The sequence below is a fragment of the Hemiscyllium ocellatum genome, unplaced genomic scaffold (genome assembly GCF_020745735.1).
Source record: "Hemiscyllium ocellatum isolate sHemOce1 unplaced genomic scaffold, sHemOce1.pat.X.cur. scaffold_1594_pat_ctg1, whole genome shotgun sequence".
Lineage (NCBI taxonomy): Eukaryota > Metazoa > Chordata > Chondrichthyes > Orectolobiformes > Hemiscylliidae > Hemiscyllium > Hemiscyllium ocellatum.
This window is the reverse complement of record NW_026867826.1, coordinates 14,065-30,493: the sequence shown is the minus strand read 5'-3', so window position 1 is coordinate 30,493 and position 16,429 is coordinate 14,065. Positions and strand designations below refer to the sequence as shown.

Genomic DNA, 16,429 nt, shown 5'->3' with positions numbered 1-16,429 from the left:
CTGTCCACGCAACAGTAAATCAAAGATCCATCTCAATGCTTTTCACAATAAGTACCTCCCCCAGTCCCTCACTAATAAATCAATGGTCCATTTAAACAAACTGGGAATTGCATTCCACAGTCTGCAGACAGCTTCCCCAAAACCAATGACTAATGTTTTATCATCTGCAAATTTGATATCCGACACCAATTCCACATCAGTGATAGATACACCAGACAAACAGGTGACTAATACTGAAGCCTGGGGTAAAATCAAAGAATTGCGAAACTTCATCAAATGGGGCATACCAAACCCAAAATGGCAACACTGCTTTCTCCCCACTGAAGGTGCAACACTGCTCAGATTCTCCGGCAATTTCTGTTCAGTTTCTGAACCTTGAGGAACTCAACTATTTCAAAACACATGCAGTATTCTTCTTATCATCAGGTTGGTCTACATCACAAACACTTCCTTCTTCTTTATCCTTTAAAGCAAATCAGTCAAGTTCATCCGACACTATCTTCCCTTAACAATTCCATGATGACTATCTTGGATGATGACGTGGAGGAGCCGGTGTTGGACTGGAGTGGACAATGTTAAAAACCACATAACACCAGCGTATAGTCCAACAGCTTTATTTGGAAGCAATAGCTGCTCCTTCATCAGGTAACAACGTGTGATTCCTTTTCAGCTTCATCTTGGATTGAACTTTCACTCACCGTGTGGTTATTTCTATCATCTCTCAGAGTTTTACCGAGTCATTTGCTCATTAATGGAAATATAAAAGCAGCTGGTCTCCACTCCTCCTATTTCTGACCTGCACCGTCCAACACAAGGGCAACAATTATTGTCTGTTTTCTTATTCTCTCTGATCTGGGAACTTCATTGTTGCACAAGTTAGTGACCGCTACTGACCACAAGTGGGAATTGCAACCAACCCGCAGAAATACTCAAGAGTCTGTCAGGGTGAATGAAGTCAGCAAACAGATTCTGTCTGTGCACGACACAATCAGATTGGTGTACATTTCGATTCAAAAATAAAATAACCGACCTGATATCATAAGTAATGCTGTGCCCATAAACAATGGACTGCCCAGACAGTTTTCACTTGATATTAGGCTGTATTTCACAAAAACACTGGGAGTAATGTTGAAAGGAGGGAAATCTAGAAATAAAATGAAAAACTCAGGATTTCTGTCAAGACGCCAGTTTATTTGAAACGGGTATCGCCCTGACTCCTTAATCTTCTAGGGTCCCTCCTCAATTTCAAAGTGGTGGGAAACCGCACTGCAGAGGTTTGGCGCCGTTCGTGTGGCTGACTCAAGCTTCTGTGCATATCGAAGTGTTTCATTCCCACTGCGGAAAGTGGTCTTTTTGGTGTTGAGCGGTTTAAAAGCCGCAGCATGCGATGGCCGGGAATCGAACCCGGGTCAACTGCTTGGAAGGCAGCTATGCTCACCACTATACCACCATCGCAACTGGGACATGTCCTCCACACATCAGCTAATGTGCAATTCGACCAATAGTTCTTCATTCGAAATTTCAGTCTTCTTGCAAATTTTACGCTGAAATATTGCAATTCACCACTAATAAAAGACTGACTTTTACTCGTTCCATACTTCTCATTATACCTTTTCATTCACACTTTCTCATGCACACAAACCAGCATTTATCATCATCTCAGATAAATCCACAGCTAAAATATCAACAAAATCTCACCGCAACCCGGGATCTGTCACACAATCAAAACTTGTCAACTTCTCACAAACGCTTTTGCCCAAACATCCATTCTCCTGCTCCTCGGATGCTGTCTGACCTGCTCTGCTTTTCCACCACCACTCTCATCTCCACCAGTGGCAGTACCCACTTTCGCCTTTCTCTTCATACACTTTTCCCACCAACTTTGCTTTTTCTTTCTGATTTACCGCATCTGTACTACTTTCCGCTTTTAACATTTCTGAAGGGTTTTCCACAAACAAAAAGGCAAAAAGAAGGAACTGTTAGACTGAGTACATGCTGCAGTAATTCTGGAGAAGAGGAAACTCCTGGTAACAGTTCACGAAGCAGAAATCTCTCGAGAAATCTGTATTAATCCGCACTTCCATTCTCTTGATCGATTTGTAGTTTTCTCTGTTACATTGTAGAAGAGGGGGAGGGTGGAGTCGCAGCTGGGAGGGAGAGAAACCAGGCTGATTTTCAAAGTTTTAGAATCAGAGTGTCATACAGCATGGAAACAGATCCTTAGGTCCAGCCAGTTTATGCTGACCATTTCCCCAAACACAACTGTAACCACCTGCATGCAATTGAACATTTCCCATTTGCTAGCATTTGGTCATATCTCTCTAAACCTTTCCTATTCGTGAACTTATCCAAGCGTCTTTTCAACGTTGTAACTGTACCTGCGTCCACCACTTTCTCTGACAGTTCATTGCACGCACCAAGCACTCGATGTGTAAAAAAATTGTCCCTCATTTCCTTTTTAAATCCATAATCCCCCTGTCCACGCAACAGTAAATCAAAGATCCATCTCAATGCTTTTCACAATAAGTACCTCCCCCAGTCCCTCACTAATAAATCAATGGTCCATTTAAACAAACTGGGAATTGCATTCCACAGTCTGCAGACAGCTTCCCCAAAACCAATGACTAATGTTTTATCATCTGCAAATTTGATATCCGACACCAATTCCACATCAGTGATAGATACACCAGACAAACAGGTGACTAATACTGAAGCCTGGGGAAAAATCAAAGAATTGCGAAACTTCATCAAATGGGGACATACCAAACCCAAAATGGCAACACTGCTTTCTCCCCACTGAAGGTGCAACACTGCTCAGATTCTCCGGCAATTTCTGTTCAGTTTCTGAACCTTGAGGAACTCAACTATTTCAAAACACATGCAGTATTCTTCTTATCATCAGGTTGGTCTACATCACAAACACTTCCTTCTTCTTTATCCTTTAAAGCAAATCAGTCAAGTTCATCCGACACTATCTTCCCTTAACAATTCCATGATGACTATCTTGGATGATGACGTGGAGGAGCCGGTGTTGGACTGGAGTGGACAATGTTAAAAACCACATAACACCAGCGTATAGTCCAACAGCTTTATTTGGAAGCAATAGCTGCTCCTTCATCAGGTAACAATGTGTGATTCCTTTTCAGCTTCATCTTGGATTGAACTTTCACTCACCGTGTGGTTATTTCTATCATCTCTCAGAGTTTTACCGAGTCATTTGCTCATTAATGGAAATATAAAAGCAGCTGGTCTCCACTCCTCCTATTTCTGACCTGCACCGTCCAACACAAGGGCAACAATTATTGTCTGTTTTCTTATTCTCTCTGATCTGGGAACTTCATTGTTGCACAAGTTAGTGACCGCTACTGACCACAAGTGGGAATTGCAACCAACCCGCAGAAATACTCAAGAGTCTGTCAGGGTGAATGAAGTCAGCAAACAGATTCTGTCTGTGCACGACACAATCAGATTGGTGTACATTTCGATTCAAAAATAAAATAACCGACCTGATATCATAAGTAATGCTGTGCCCATAAACAATGGACTGCCCAGACAGTTTTCACTTGATATTAGGCTGTATTTCACAAAAACACTGGGAGTAATGTTGAAAGGAGGGAAATCTAGAAATAAAATGAAAAACTCAGGATTTCTGTCAAGACGCCAGTTTATTTGAAACGGGTATCGCCCTGACTCCTTAATCTTCTAGGGTCCCTCCTCAATTTCAAAGTGGTGGGAAACCGCACTGCAGAGGTTTGGCGCCGTTCGTGTGGCTGACTCAAGCTTCTGTGCATATCGAAGTGTTTCATTCCCACTGCGGAAAGTGGTCTTTTTGGTGTTGAGCGGTTTAAAAGCCACAGCATGCGATGGCCGGGAATCGAACCCGGGTCAACTGCTTGGAAGGCAGCTATGCTCACCACTATACCACCATCGCAACTGGGACATGTCCTCCACACATCAGCTAATGTGCAATTCGACCAATAGTTCTTCATTCGAAATTTCAGTCTTCTTGCAAATTTTACGCTGAAATATTGCAATTCACCACTAATAAAAGACTGACTTTTACTCGTTCCATACTTCTCATTATACCTTTTCATTCACACTTTCTCATGCACACAAACCAGCATTTATCATCATCTCAGATAAATCCACAGCTAAAATATCAACAAAATCTCACCGCAACCCGGGATCTGTCACACAATCAAAACTTGTCAACTTCTCACAAACGCTTTTGCCCCAAACATCCATTCTCCTGCTCCTCGGATGCTGTCTGACCTGCTCTGCTTTTCCACCACCACTCTCATCTCCACCAGTGGCAGTACCCACTTTCGCCTTTCTCTTCATACACTTTTCCCACCAACTTTGCTTTTTCTTTCTGATTTACCGCATCTGTACTACTTTCCGCTTTTAACATTTCTGAAGGGTTTTCCACAAACAAAAAGGCAAAAAGAAGGAACTGTTAGACTGAGTACATGCTGCAGTAATTCTGGAGAAGAGGAAACTCCTGGTAACAGTTCACGAAGCAGAAATCTCTCGAGAAATCTGTATTAATCCGCACTTCCATTCTCTTGATCGATTTGTAGTTTTCTCTGTTACATTGTAGAAGAGGGGGAGGGTGGAGTCGCAGCTGGGAGGGAGAGAAACCAGGCTGATTTTCAAAGTTTTAGAATCAGAGTGTCATACAGCATGGAAACAGATCCTTAGGTCCAGCCAGTTTATGCTGACCATTTCCCCAAACACAACTGTAACCACCTGCATGCAATTGAACATTTCCCATTTGCGAGCATTTGGTCATATCTCTCTAAACCTTTCCTATTCGTGAACTTATCCAAGCGTCTTTTCAACGTTGTAACTGTACCTGCGTCCACCACTTTCTCTGACAGTTCATTGCACGCACCAAGCACTCGATGTGTAAAAAAATTGTCCCTCATTTCCTTTTTAAATCCATAATCCCCCTGTCCACGCAACAGTAAATCAAAGATCCATCTCAATGCTTTTCACAATAAGTACCTCCCCCAGTCCCTCACTAATAAATCAATGGTCCATTTAAACAAACTGGGAATTGCATTCCACAGTCTGCAGACAGCTTCCCCAAAACCAATGACTAATGTTTTATCATCTGCAAATTTGATATCCGACACCAATTCCACATCAGTGATAGATACACCAGACAAACAGGTGACTAATACTGAAGCCTGGGGTAAAATCAAAGAATTGCGAAACTTCATCAAATGGGGCATACCAAACCCAAAATGGCAACACTGCTTTCTCCCCACTGAAGGTGCAACACTGCTCAGATTCTCCGGCAATTTCTGTTCAGTTTCTGAACCTTGAGGAACTCAACTATTTCAAAACACATGCAGTATTCTTCTTATCATCAGGTTGGTCTACATCACAAACACTTCCTTCTTCTTTATCCTTTAAAGCAAATCAGTCAAGTTCATCCGACACTATCTTCCCTTAACAATTCCATGATGACTATCTTGGATGATGACGTGGAGGAGCCGGTGTTGGACTGGAGTGGACAATGTTAAAAACCACATAACACCAGCGTATAGTCCAACAGCTTTATTTGGAAGCAATAGCTGCTCCTTCATCAGGTAACAATGTGTGATTCCTTTTCAGCTTCATCTTGGATTGAACTTTCACTCACCGTGTGGTTATTTCTATCATCTCTCAGAGTTTTACCGAGTCATTTGCTCATTAATGGAAATATAAAAGCAGCTGGTCTCCACTCCTCCTATTTCTGACCTGCACCGTCCAACACAAGGGCAACAATTATTGTCTGTTTTCTTATTCTCTCTGATCTGGGAACTTCATTGTTGCACAAGTTAGTGACCGCTACTGACCACAAGTGGGAATTGCAACCAACCCGCAGAAATACTCAAGAGTCTGTCAGGGTGAATGAAGTCAGCAAACAGATTCTGTCTGTGCACGACACAATCAGATTGGTGTACATTTCGATTCAAAAATAAAATAACCGACCTGATATCATAAGTAATGCTGTGCCCATAAACAATGGACTGCCCAGACAGTTTTCACTTGATATTAGGCTGTATTTCACAAAAACACTGCGAGTAATGTTGAAAGGAGGGAAATCTAGAAATAAAATGAAAAACTCAGGATTTCTGTCAAGACGCCAGTTTATTTGAAACGGGTATCGCCCTGACTCCTTAATCTTCTAGGGTCCCTCCTCAATTTCAAAGTGGTGGGAAACCGCACTGCAGAGGTTTGGCGCCGTTCGTGTGGCTGACTCAAGCTTCTGTGCATATCGAAGTGTTTCATTCCCACTGCGGAAAGTGGTCTTTTTGGTGTTGAGCGGTTTAAAAGCCACCGCATGCGATGGCCGGGAATCGAACCCGGGTCAACTGCTTGGAAGCAGCTATGCTCACCACTATACCACCATCGCAACTGGGACATGCCCTCCACACATCAGCTAATGTGCAATTCGACCAATAGTTCTTCATTCGAAATTTCAGTCTTCTTGCAAATTTTACGCTGAAATATTGCAATTCACCACTAATAAAAGACTGACTTTTACTCGTTCCATACTTCTCATTATACCTTTTCATTCACACTTTCTCATGCACACAAACCAGCATTTATCATCATCTCAGATAAATCCACAGCTAAAATATCAACAAAATCTCACCGCAACCCGGGATCTGTCACACAATCAAAACTTGTCAACTTCTCACAAACGCTTTTGCCCCAAACATCCATTCTCCTGCTCCTCGGATGCTGTCTGACCTGCTCTGCTTTTCCACCACCACTCTCATCTCCACCAGTGGCAGTACCCACTTTCGCCTTTCTCTTCATACACTTTTCCCACCAACTTTGCTTTTTCTTTCTGATTTACCGCATCTGTACTACTTTCCGCTTTTAACATTTCTGAAGGGTTTTCCACAAACAAAAAGGCAAAAAGAAGGAACTGTTAGACTGAGTACATGCTGCAGTAATTCTGGAGAAGAGGAAACTCCTGGTAACAGTTCACGAAGCAGAAATCTCTCGAGAAATCTGTATTAATCCGCACTTCCATTCTCTTGATCGATTTGTAGTTTTCTCTGTTACATTGTAGAAGAGGGGGAGGGTGGAGTCGCAGCTGGGAGGGAGAGAAACCAGGCTGATTTTCAAAGTTTTACGATCAGAGTGTCATACAGCATGGAAACAGATCCTTAGGTCCAGCCAGTTTATGCTGACCATTTCCCCAAACACAACCGTAACCACCTGCATGCAATTGAACATTCCCATTTGCGAGCATTTGGTCATATCTCTCTAAACCTTTCCTATTCGTGAACTTATCCAAGCGTCTTTTCAACGTTGTAACTGTACCTGCGTCCACCACTTTCTCTGACAGTTCATTGCACGCACCAAGCACTCGATGTGTAAAAAAATTGTCCCTCATTTCCTTTTAAATCCATAATCCCCCTGTCCACGCAACAGTAAATCAAAGATCCATCTCAATGCTTTTCACAATAAGTACCTCCCCCAGTCCCTCACTAATAAATCAATGGTCCATTTAAACAAACTGGGAATTGCATTCCACAGTCTGCAGACAGCTTCCCCAAAACCAATGACTAATGTTTTATCATCTGCAAATTTGATATCCGACACCAATTCCACATCAGTGATAGATACACCAGACAAACAGGTGACTAATACTGAAGCCTGGGGAAAAATCAAAGAATTGCGAAACTTCATCAAATGGGGACATACCAAACCCAAAATGGCAACACTGCTTTCTCCCCACTGAAGGTGCAACACTGCTCAGATTCTCCGGCAATTTCTGTTCAGTTTCTGAACCTTGAGGAACTGAACTATTTCAAAACACATGCAGTATTCTTCTTATCATCAGGTTGGTCTACATCACAAACACTTCCTTCTTCTTTATCCTTTAAAGCAAATCAGTCAAGTTCATCCGACACTATCTTCCCTTAACAATTCCATGATGACTATCTTGGATGATGACGTGGAGGAGCCGGTGTTGGACTGGAGTGGACAATGTTAAAAACCACATAACACCAGCTTATAGTCCAACAGCTTTATTTGGAAGCAATAGCTGCTCCTTCATCAGGTAACAATGTGTGATTTCTTTTCAGCTTCATCTTGGATTGAACTTTCACTCACCGTGTGGTTATTTCTATCATCTCTCAGAGTTTTACCGAGTCATTTGCTCATTAATGGAAATATAAAAGCAGCTGGTCTCCACTCCTCCTATTTCTGACCTGCACCGTCCAACACAAGGGCAACAATTATTGTCTGTTTTCTTATTCTCTCTGATCTGGGAACTTCATTGTTGCACAAGTTAGTGACCGCTACTGACCACAAGTGGGAATTGCAACCAACCCGCAGAAATACTCAAGAGTCTGTCAGGGTGAATGAAGTCAGCAAACAGATTCTGTCTGTGCACGACACAATCAGATTGGTGTACATTTCGATTCAAAAATAAAATAACCGACCTGATATCATAAGTAATGCTGTGCCCATAAACAATGGACTGCCCAGACAGTTTTCACTTGATATTAGGCTGTATTTCACAAAAACACTGCGAGTAATGTTGAAAGGAGGGAAATCTAGAAATAAAATGAAAAACTCAGGATTTCTGTCAAGACGCCAGTTTATTTGAAACGGGTATCGCCCTGACTCCTTAATCTTCTAGGGTCCCTCCTCAATTTCAAAGTGGTGGGAAACCGCACTGCAGAGGTTTGGCGCCGTTCGTGTGGCTGACTCAAGCTTCTGTGCATATCGAAGTGTTTCATTCCCACTGCGGAAAGTGGTCTTTTTGGTGTTGAGCGGTTTAAAAGCCGCCGCATGCGATGGCCGGGAATCGAACCCGGGTCAACTGCTTGGAAGGCAGCTATGCTCACCACTACACCCCCTTTGCTACACCTGGCCAGTGTTGGAGAAATCCGCTGATGTGCAATTCAAGCAATAGTTGTTGATTCTAAATTTCGGTCTTCTTTTATTAGAAATGTTGCAGTGAAATGTTCGAATTGAGAAGTCACAACAGAAAGAGTGTTACTGTGTGGATAGATCTCATTATGCCCCGCCTCACTTTTTAATACACACAAAGCAGTATTTCGGATTTCTCATGATCTGAAATCAATCAATAACAAAAGAACCAAGGAAATCTCAGGGCAACAGTGAAACCATCACACAATTCAAACTTGTGAAGTTCTCAGAAAGGGTCACCCGACCGAAATGTGAACTCGGATTTCTCTTCATACAGCTTTCCCCCCGACTTCGGTTTTGGTTTCTGATTTACAGCATCCGCAATTCTTTCGGGTTTTAAAACTTGGGAAGGCTTTTTGGAAACCAAAACGGCACCAAAAAAACAGGAACTGTTGGACAGACTGAGCAGATGCTGCAGTAATTTTGTAGAGTAGGAAAAACCTCTCGAGAAATGTGCACTAATGCACAGTTGGAATCCGTTGATCGATTTGCAGATTCTTCTTTTGCTTTGTAGAAGAGGGGGAGGGTGGAGTCGCCGCGGGGAAGGAGAGAAACCAGGCTCATTTCCAATATTTTAGAATCAGAGTGTTATACAGCATGGAAACAGATCCTTGGGTCTCACCAGATCACACTGACCATGTTCCCAAACTCAACTTGAACCACCCGCGTGTGCTTGAACATTTCCCATTTGCCAGTATTTCGTCATATCCCTCTAGACCTTTCCAACTCATGATTCGAAGGTGCCGGTGTTGGACTGTGGTGGACAACGTTAAAAATCACACTACACCGGGGTATAGTCCAGCAGGTTTCTTTGGAAGTATAACCTTTCCAAACGCTGTCTCTTCATCAGGTGGTTGTGGAGATGAACTATTAGACACAGAATTTATAGCAACAGGATTGCAGGTATCATGGAATGTAATATTAAATATATTTAGATTAAGTATCTCATCCTTTAGAATGACCATGTTAGTTTCAGTTCTTTCATATGTAAATCCCAGAACTTTTTTAGAAGTTATCTTCTCAAGATATCTTTAACAATAGGTGCCACCTCAGCTCAGATAATGCATTGAAGGTGTGAGGTTAAAGTTTGTCTGGGTCCCAGTGTACAGATTCTTGCATGGATTTATGCAGTTTTTGACCAAAATAAAATATAATTCTGTAAGTACAAATTCACCCCACAAACTTATAGGTGTGTGCGTGCTGGGGAGACCGAGTGTGTGTGTGCAGTGAGAGGTGTGAGTGCCTGTCAGAGAGTGTGTGTGGGTGTATGTGTCTGAGTGTATGGTGTATCAGACTGTGAGAGGGCGCATGCGTGAGTGTGACTGTGAGGAATGTGTGTTTGAGCTTATGAGAGAGAGCTTGCATATGAGAGAGGGCCTGCATGAGTATGGAGAGTGTGTGCGTGTGTGTGTGTGTGTGTGTTTGTGTGTGTGTGAGAGAGAGAGAGAGAGAGAGTGTAAAGTGCAGTGGGGTCACCTGTAGTGTGACATGAACTCAAGGTTCCTGTTGAGGTCAGCCCCATGGCTACCGAACTTAACCATCAGCTTCTGCTCGGTCACTTTGCGTTGTTGCCTGCGCCAAAGTCCGCCTTGAAGGATGGTCACCCAAATGACCAAGGCTGAATGTCCCAGACTGCTGAAGAGTACTCCGAATGGGAAGGAATCAGTGTGGCCATTCCCAATGTTTTAAATGATCAATAACCATCAGAGCCCTCATCAGAACATAAGTGCGGAACATCTTGGTGCATGGAATCATCAACCTTTCCCTTTCAGATAGATCGATCCAGCTCATAACAACCAGCTGTTCGAAAACAAAACACATCTCCTGTAACAATGTTTACTACTATCAAATATCGCAATTCCATTTTCTGATTTTTCTCATTCTTTCTTGGTAATGTAAACACTTTGTTTTTCATTATGCAAATGTATTTCACTGTGAACTCCTTTATCAATTAGAGGATCATAATTCTGTTTTTCGATATTTCCAGTATTTTTGTTTACCAGTGGAAGCACATTGTTCCTTATTACGGAAATTGATTTCACTTTCAACTCCTTTGTCCAATCACCATTTCATTGTTTAGGTGAACAAATCAACTTCTTATCACTGACTCTTCGCATCAGTGAAGTATTTTTTGTTGTTTGTGGGTTGTGGACAGACCATAACATATAGGAGCAGCTCACTGAGTCTGCTTTGCCATTCAATCATGGCTGATGTGAGACACAAAGCTCACTCACTGCAATAATTTCAGTCCGAGACAAGATCTGAATCAGTAGTGCCCTTTATTTCACACTTGCAAGTGGGTGTGATGTCCACAAGGCAGGGACAAAACACACTGAATTCAACAAATACTCGATATTTATATAATTTGGTTCCTACATATTTTTTCTTATTTCATTGCTTCCCCCCTGTTTACATCCTCCACTCCCTAAGACCGGTACCCATTACTCCTGTTTATCTCGTGTCTTATCCGGTCTTGTCTGTGAAAAAACATGCTCATTCCTGTTCTCAAGGCCATTTGACCTCTTCCTGCTGTGGGCACATCCTGGCCTTACCATTAATTACTCCCTCCATCTGTGCCGCCCCTCTCAGCATCTTATCATTAAGACTCGTTTAATTGGGGTTTGTTCCTGTGTTTCTGTAAAAGTGGGAAACAGATGTTTATACCTACTGTTTATACAGGCATATTGAGTTTAACTGTCTGTCTTCACAGCATCTTATCACGAAGCCCCTTTAATTGGGGTTACCATTGTTGTGTAGTCCCTTTTCTTTCTTGCATACATTTTTAGCTAACACAAAAAAAACAATTATGCATTTCCTCCACATAACTCCCATTCTTGTTGACTCAGCTCCTGGCTAAAACAATTACACACTGATGTGCGTTCAGTTATTTTTTATATAATGTATTAGAATTGCAGAAGCAACATTAATTTACCATATCCCACAGCTGATATGGTTTTTAACCCCATTCTCCTGCCTTCTCTCCATAATCCTCAATCCCCTTACCAATCAAGGTCTTACCTATCTGAGTATTACATACCCTTAATGATTTGGCCTCCATAGCCCTCTGCAGCAGTGAATTCCTCAGATTTACCACCCTCTGGTTGAAGAAATTCCTCATTGTTTCATTTCTAAAGAGTCGTTCCCTTCACTCTGAGGCTGGGCCCCCCAGATCCTAGTCAACAGTGGAAAGGTCTGCTTCACATCCACTCTGTCTAGGCCTCTCAGTATTCAGTAAGTTTCAATGAAATCTTCTCTCATCCTTCTAACCTCCAATCAGTATAGATTCAATGTTCTCAATCACTTATTTTTATTTCACCTGCAAACTAGCAACAGTGCCCTCAATCCCTTCATCCAGATCATTAATGTATAACATGAACAGTTGTTGTCCCTAAACTGACACATGCGAAATTCAACTAGTAACCAACTGCCACCTGAAAAAGACCCCTATCCCACTCTCTGCCTTCTGCCTCAATGTTGCTGGCAGTATCAGCACTTTTTGCCCATTGTTAATTCTTTTTCAGAATGTGATGCTGAGTCACTAGCTGAGGTGCTGTCGTCCACCTTGTAATATGTCTTGTCTGTGGCATTGTTTTGGTAATTCGGCTCTGCATCTTTTCTAGTTCCTGAAGCGTGAGACCTACAATTAGATGCAGTGTGTTTGTCAGGTCTAAACCAATAATTTGAAAAGATTAACTATACTGTCCTCATTAAAGAATTGTCTCAACATATCCTGTTTTCTTTTAAAATCTGTGAATGCAATTCTTCAAGACTCTCTGTTCCTGAACCACTGCTCAAATTGTATCACAAACTGGCATTTTAAATGTGAAGGGTTCAGCTGCAAATCTGGAATCTATCATTAAATAAGCGTTGGTTAAAGCATATTTAGATGTGATAATGAGGTGGCATTTTAGACCATCCAGGTTCGTTCTGAAGTTTCTTTGTCGATCTCCTGTGTGATGCATTCCCACCTGTGCCTTGAACAGAGTCTGTGAATTCTGACTATTCCTCAATGGATATCAAAGTGTTCTCATACAGGATGATAGAATCATGCTGTACTGAAGAGGCCCTTTGGCCCATCAAGTCTGTACTTTCCAAAAATACAGTATTACTTACACCAATCCTACATTACAGCACTAGGCCCACAGCTTTGAATATTATGATGTCTGAATGCTCATCAAAGTGCTTTAAAAAACATTTTGAGGTTTTCCATCTCAAAGACTCTCCCCCGACAGTGAGATCCAGAGCCCCAACTTCCTTTGGTTGAACATGTTTTCGGCAAATCCCCTCTTAAACCTCCTGCCTTTCACTTTAAAGTTATATCTCCTTGTTATTGACCCTTCATCTGAAGTGAACAGCTGCTATCTATGCCCTTCAAAATATTTTATACCTCTTTGAATACGCCCCTCTCTGCTCCGAAGAAAACAAGCTGAGCTTATCCAATCTCTCTTCATTGCTGAAATACTCCATCCCAGAACCATCCTGGCGAATCTCCTCTGCAGCCCCTCCAGTGCAATCACATCATCCTTATAATTGCAGTGATGATATAGAAGCAGGATAGAAGATGAAAGCCTGACTAACAGGAAGCAGAGACTCAGAATAAACAGTTCCATTTCAAACTGGTAACTAGTGGAATGCCACAGGGATCAATGCTGTGATCTCAAATATTTACAAATTGCATTAAACTACTGGATTCGGTTGAGCAAATGGGAAGAAAAAGTATAATGTGGCCACAGCATAGTGGTATCTTATTGACAGGAATAATAGAAAGCAGTGGAAGGAGACAGACTGCAGAATTCAGCAGGAGAGGGATCTGGCTGTTGTTGTACATGAATCACAGAAAAAGTAGCATACATGTGCATTAAGTAATTAAGTACTCAAATGTAATATTGACCTTTAATGTTAGGGGTGAAGCCCTCCCACCGGCTGTGGCCCGATCAGTCAATGTTCTATCTTGGTAACTCAACGTGGAGATTCTGTGCCCTCCCCTTCACTGTTTGATCATGCTGCATTGCCCTTTGAGAAGGGCACTGCTTGTGACTGGCCACTCAGGTGTTTCCTTTCTTCCTGGTGGTGGAATTTAAATAAAGTACAGACTAGTTGTTTTCACTGTGACCAACACCTGCACACACACGACATGGGTGCTGGGGAAAAATAAGCACAATCGCTGTCAGGTGATAGTGTTGGGGAAAAAAACAGAATTGTCAGAGGTTGTGTTCACTCTGACAGTGGCAAAAAAAAGGGGTGATATATAAATGCAGGGTGGTCTTAAGACGGGAACCATCAAAACCATTTGAGAAACATTTAGAGATTAAATATAGAAAGCTATGGGTCAAGTACTGGAAAATGGGATTAGGAATAGACGGATATTAGGTAACTGGCACAAATGTGATTGGGCAATGGTCACTTTTCTGTGCTGTAAAAAGAAATTCCATGACTCCATCTCCCACTTTCTAACTATGAAGTCAATCTCTTTGTCCTTCTCTCTCTCTCTCTCTCTCTCTCTCTAGGTTCCGCCTCCATTCTCTGGATTACACTGAATTCTCAACTAAAGGAACTGTGGACCTTGGAAATCAGAAGAAAAGTAAGAAATTGCTGGAAAGTATCATCATGCCCATGCAGTGATCCTTCTTCTGAACTTTTTCCATGAACACACCCACTTCCCTTATTCCAACCTCAAACCAATCCCTGCCCCATTCCCACTCATCCCACACGGACTCCGGACCACCTTTAAACCAGCAGTGTTCAGACCCGAACAGGACAAACGGTACAGACTACAGATTCAAAAACACCAGCAACAGCTCTCCTTCAAGATCCTCCGCTCCACGCTCGCAGCAATGCGCCGGCACCTAACCTCTCTACAGTCAGCCCTGCCTCAGCTGAGGGCCACACTCTCTCAGAATTGCAAAGGACCCACTCTGTACTACATCCTCAGGAGAATTCATATTCTCAACAAACAGTATTTCAATTCCATTTCAAACATCAAAAACTGTAAGTACAACAAACTTATATCTACCCACCTCCATAACCAGTGCTCCTCAAACATTCCAGCAGATTCCCCGGCCTCAGAAATGACTCAGACGCCATTAACCATCCAGCTGATGCAGCTACCACCCGCACGCTGATTGATGATGTCACTTCCGCCCTCATCATGGCCACTCCCACAATCACTTCCGCCCCTCACAATTCCTCATGCATCACACGTGACACTACTTATGCCCCCACCAGCGCCACTCACCTGCATTCTGCTGACACGCCCCCCACGGATCCCACTGTCACTATCCCCACCCGCCAGAACCCTGAGGGGAACACTACCCCCGCTCATGACTCCACCCCCATCCCCCCACAATCACACCCACTCCAGTTACAGGTTCCGCCCCACTCCCAGCTCCACACCCACACCAGATCCCAGCTCCCAGCCCTGCTGAGTTTTCACTATCCCCACAAACCTCCCCCTCACTGAGGATGAACGATCAGTCCTCAGCAAAGGACTCCCCTCCGTCCACGCATCAATGAATTTAATCCACGCCATGACGTCGAAAATTCTTCTGTCGCCTCTGCCTCCGAGCTTACTTTCACAAACAGGATTCCCGACCACCTTTCGAGGACCCCTTCGCCCACCTCCAACATACTGCATCCACCTGGACACCCCGCGCTGGCCTATTCCCTGTCCTCGACCTCCTCATTTCCAACTGCCGCCCGGACATTAACCGCCTCAACCTGTCTACCCCCCTCCCCTACTCCAACCTCTCACCCTCACAACGCGCAGCCCTCCAATCCCTCTGCTCCAATCCCAACCTCACTATCAAGCCAGTGGATAAAGGGGGCGCAGTGGTAGTCTGGGACACTGACCTCTACACCGCTGAAGCCAAACGCCAACTCGAGGACACCTCTTCCTACTGCCCCCTCGACAATGACCCAACCCCCCCATCACCAAACCATCATCTCCCAGACCATACAGCACCTCATCAACTCAGGAGGTCTGCCACCCACAGCTTCCAAACTCATAGTCCAGGAACCCCGCACTGCCCGGTTCTAACTCCTTCCCAAGATCCACAAGCCTGACCACCCTGGCCGACCCATTGTCTCAGCATGCTCCTGCTCCACTGAACTCATCTCTACCTACCTCGACACTGTCCTATATTCCCTAGTCCAGGAACTCCCCACATACATTCGAGACACCAACCATGCCCTCCACCTCCTCTAAGACTTCCGTTTCCCCAGCCCCCAATGCCTCATCTTCACCATGGATATCCAATCCCTCTACACCTCCATCCGCCATGACCAGAGCCTCCAAGCCCTCCGAATTTTCCTCTCCAGATGTCCCCAACAGTACCCTTCCACCACTCTCATTCGTTTGGCCGAACTGGTCCTCACCCTTAACAATTTCTCCTTCGAATCCTCCCACTTCCTCCAGACCAAAGGCGTAGCCCTGGGTACACGTATGGGCCCCAGTTATGCCTGTCTCTTTGTTGGCTACATA

The 16,429-nt window shown here is 43.5% G+C and overlaps 2 non-coding genes across 2 annotated transcripts; both read right to left on the bottom strand.

The window, feature by feature from the left end:
* Positions 1 to 1,383: 1,383 nt before the first annotated feature.
* trnag-ucc (transfer RNA glycine (anticodon UCC)) lies at positions 1,384 to 1,455 on the bottom strand. The gene has a single exon. It is a non-coding gene; the product is annotated as a tRNA-Gly (tRNA).
* Positions 1,456 to 3,859: 2,404 nt separating this feature from the next.
* On the bottom strand, positions 3,860 to 3,931 carry trnag-ucc (transfer RNA glycine (anticodon UCC)). Its single transcript has one exon. It is a non-coding gene; the product is annotated as a tRNA-Gly (tRNA).
* Positions 3,932 to 16,429: the final 12,498 nt, after the last annotated feature.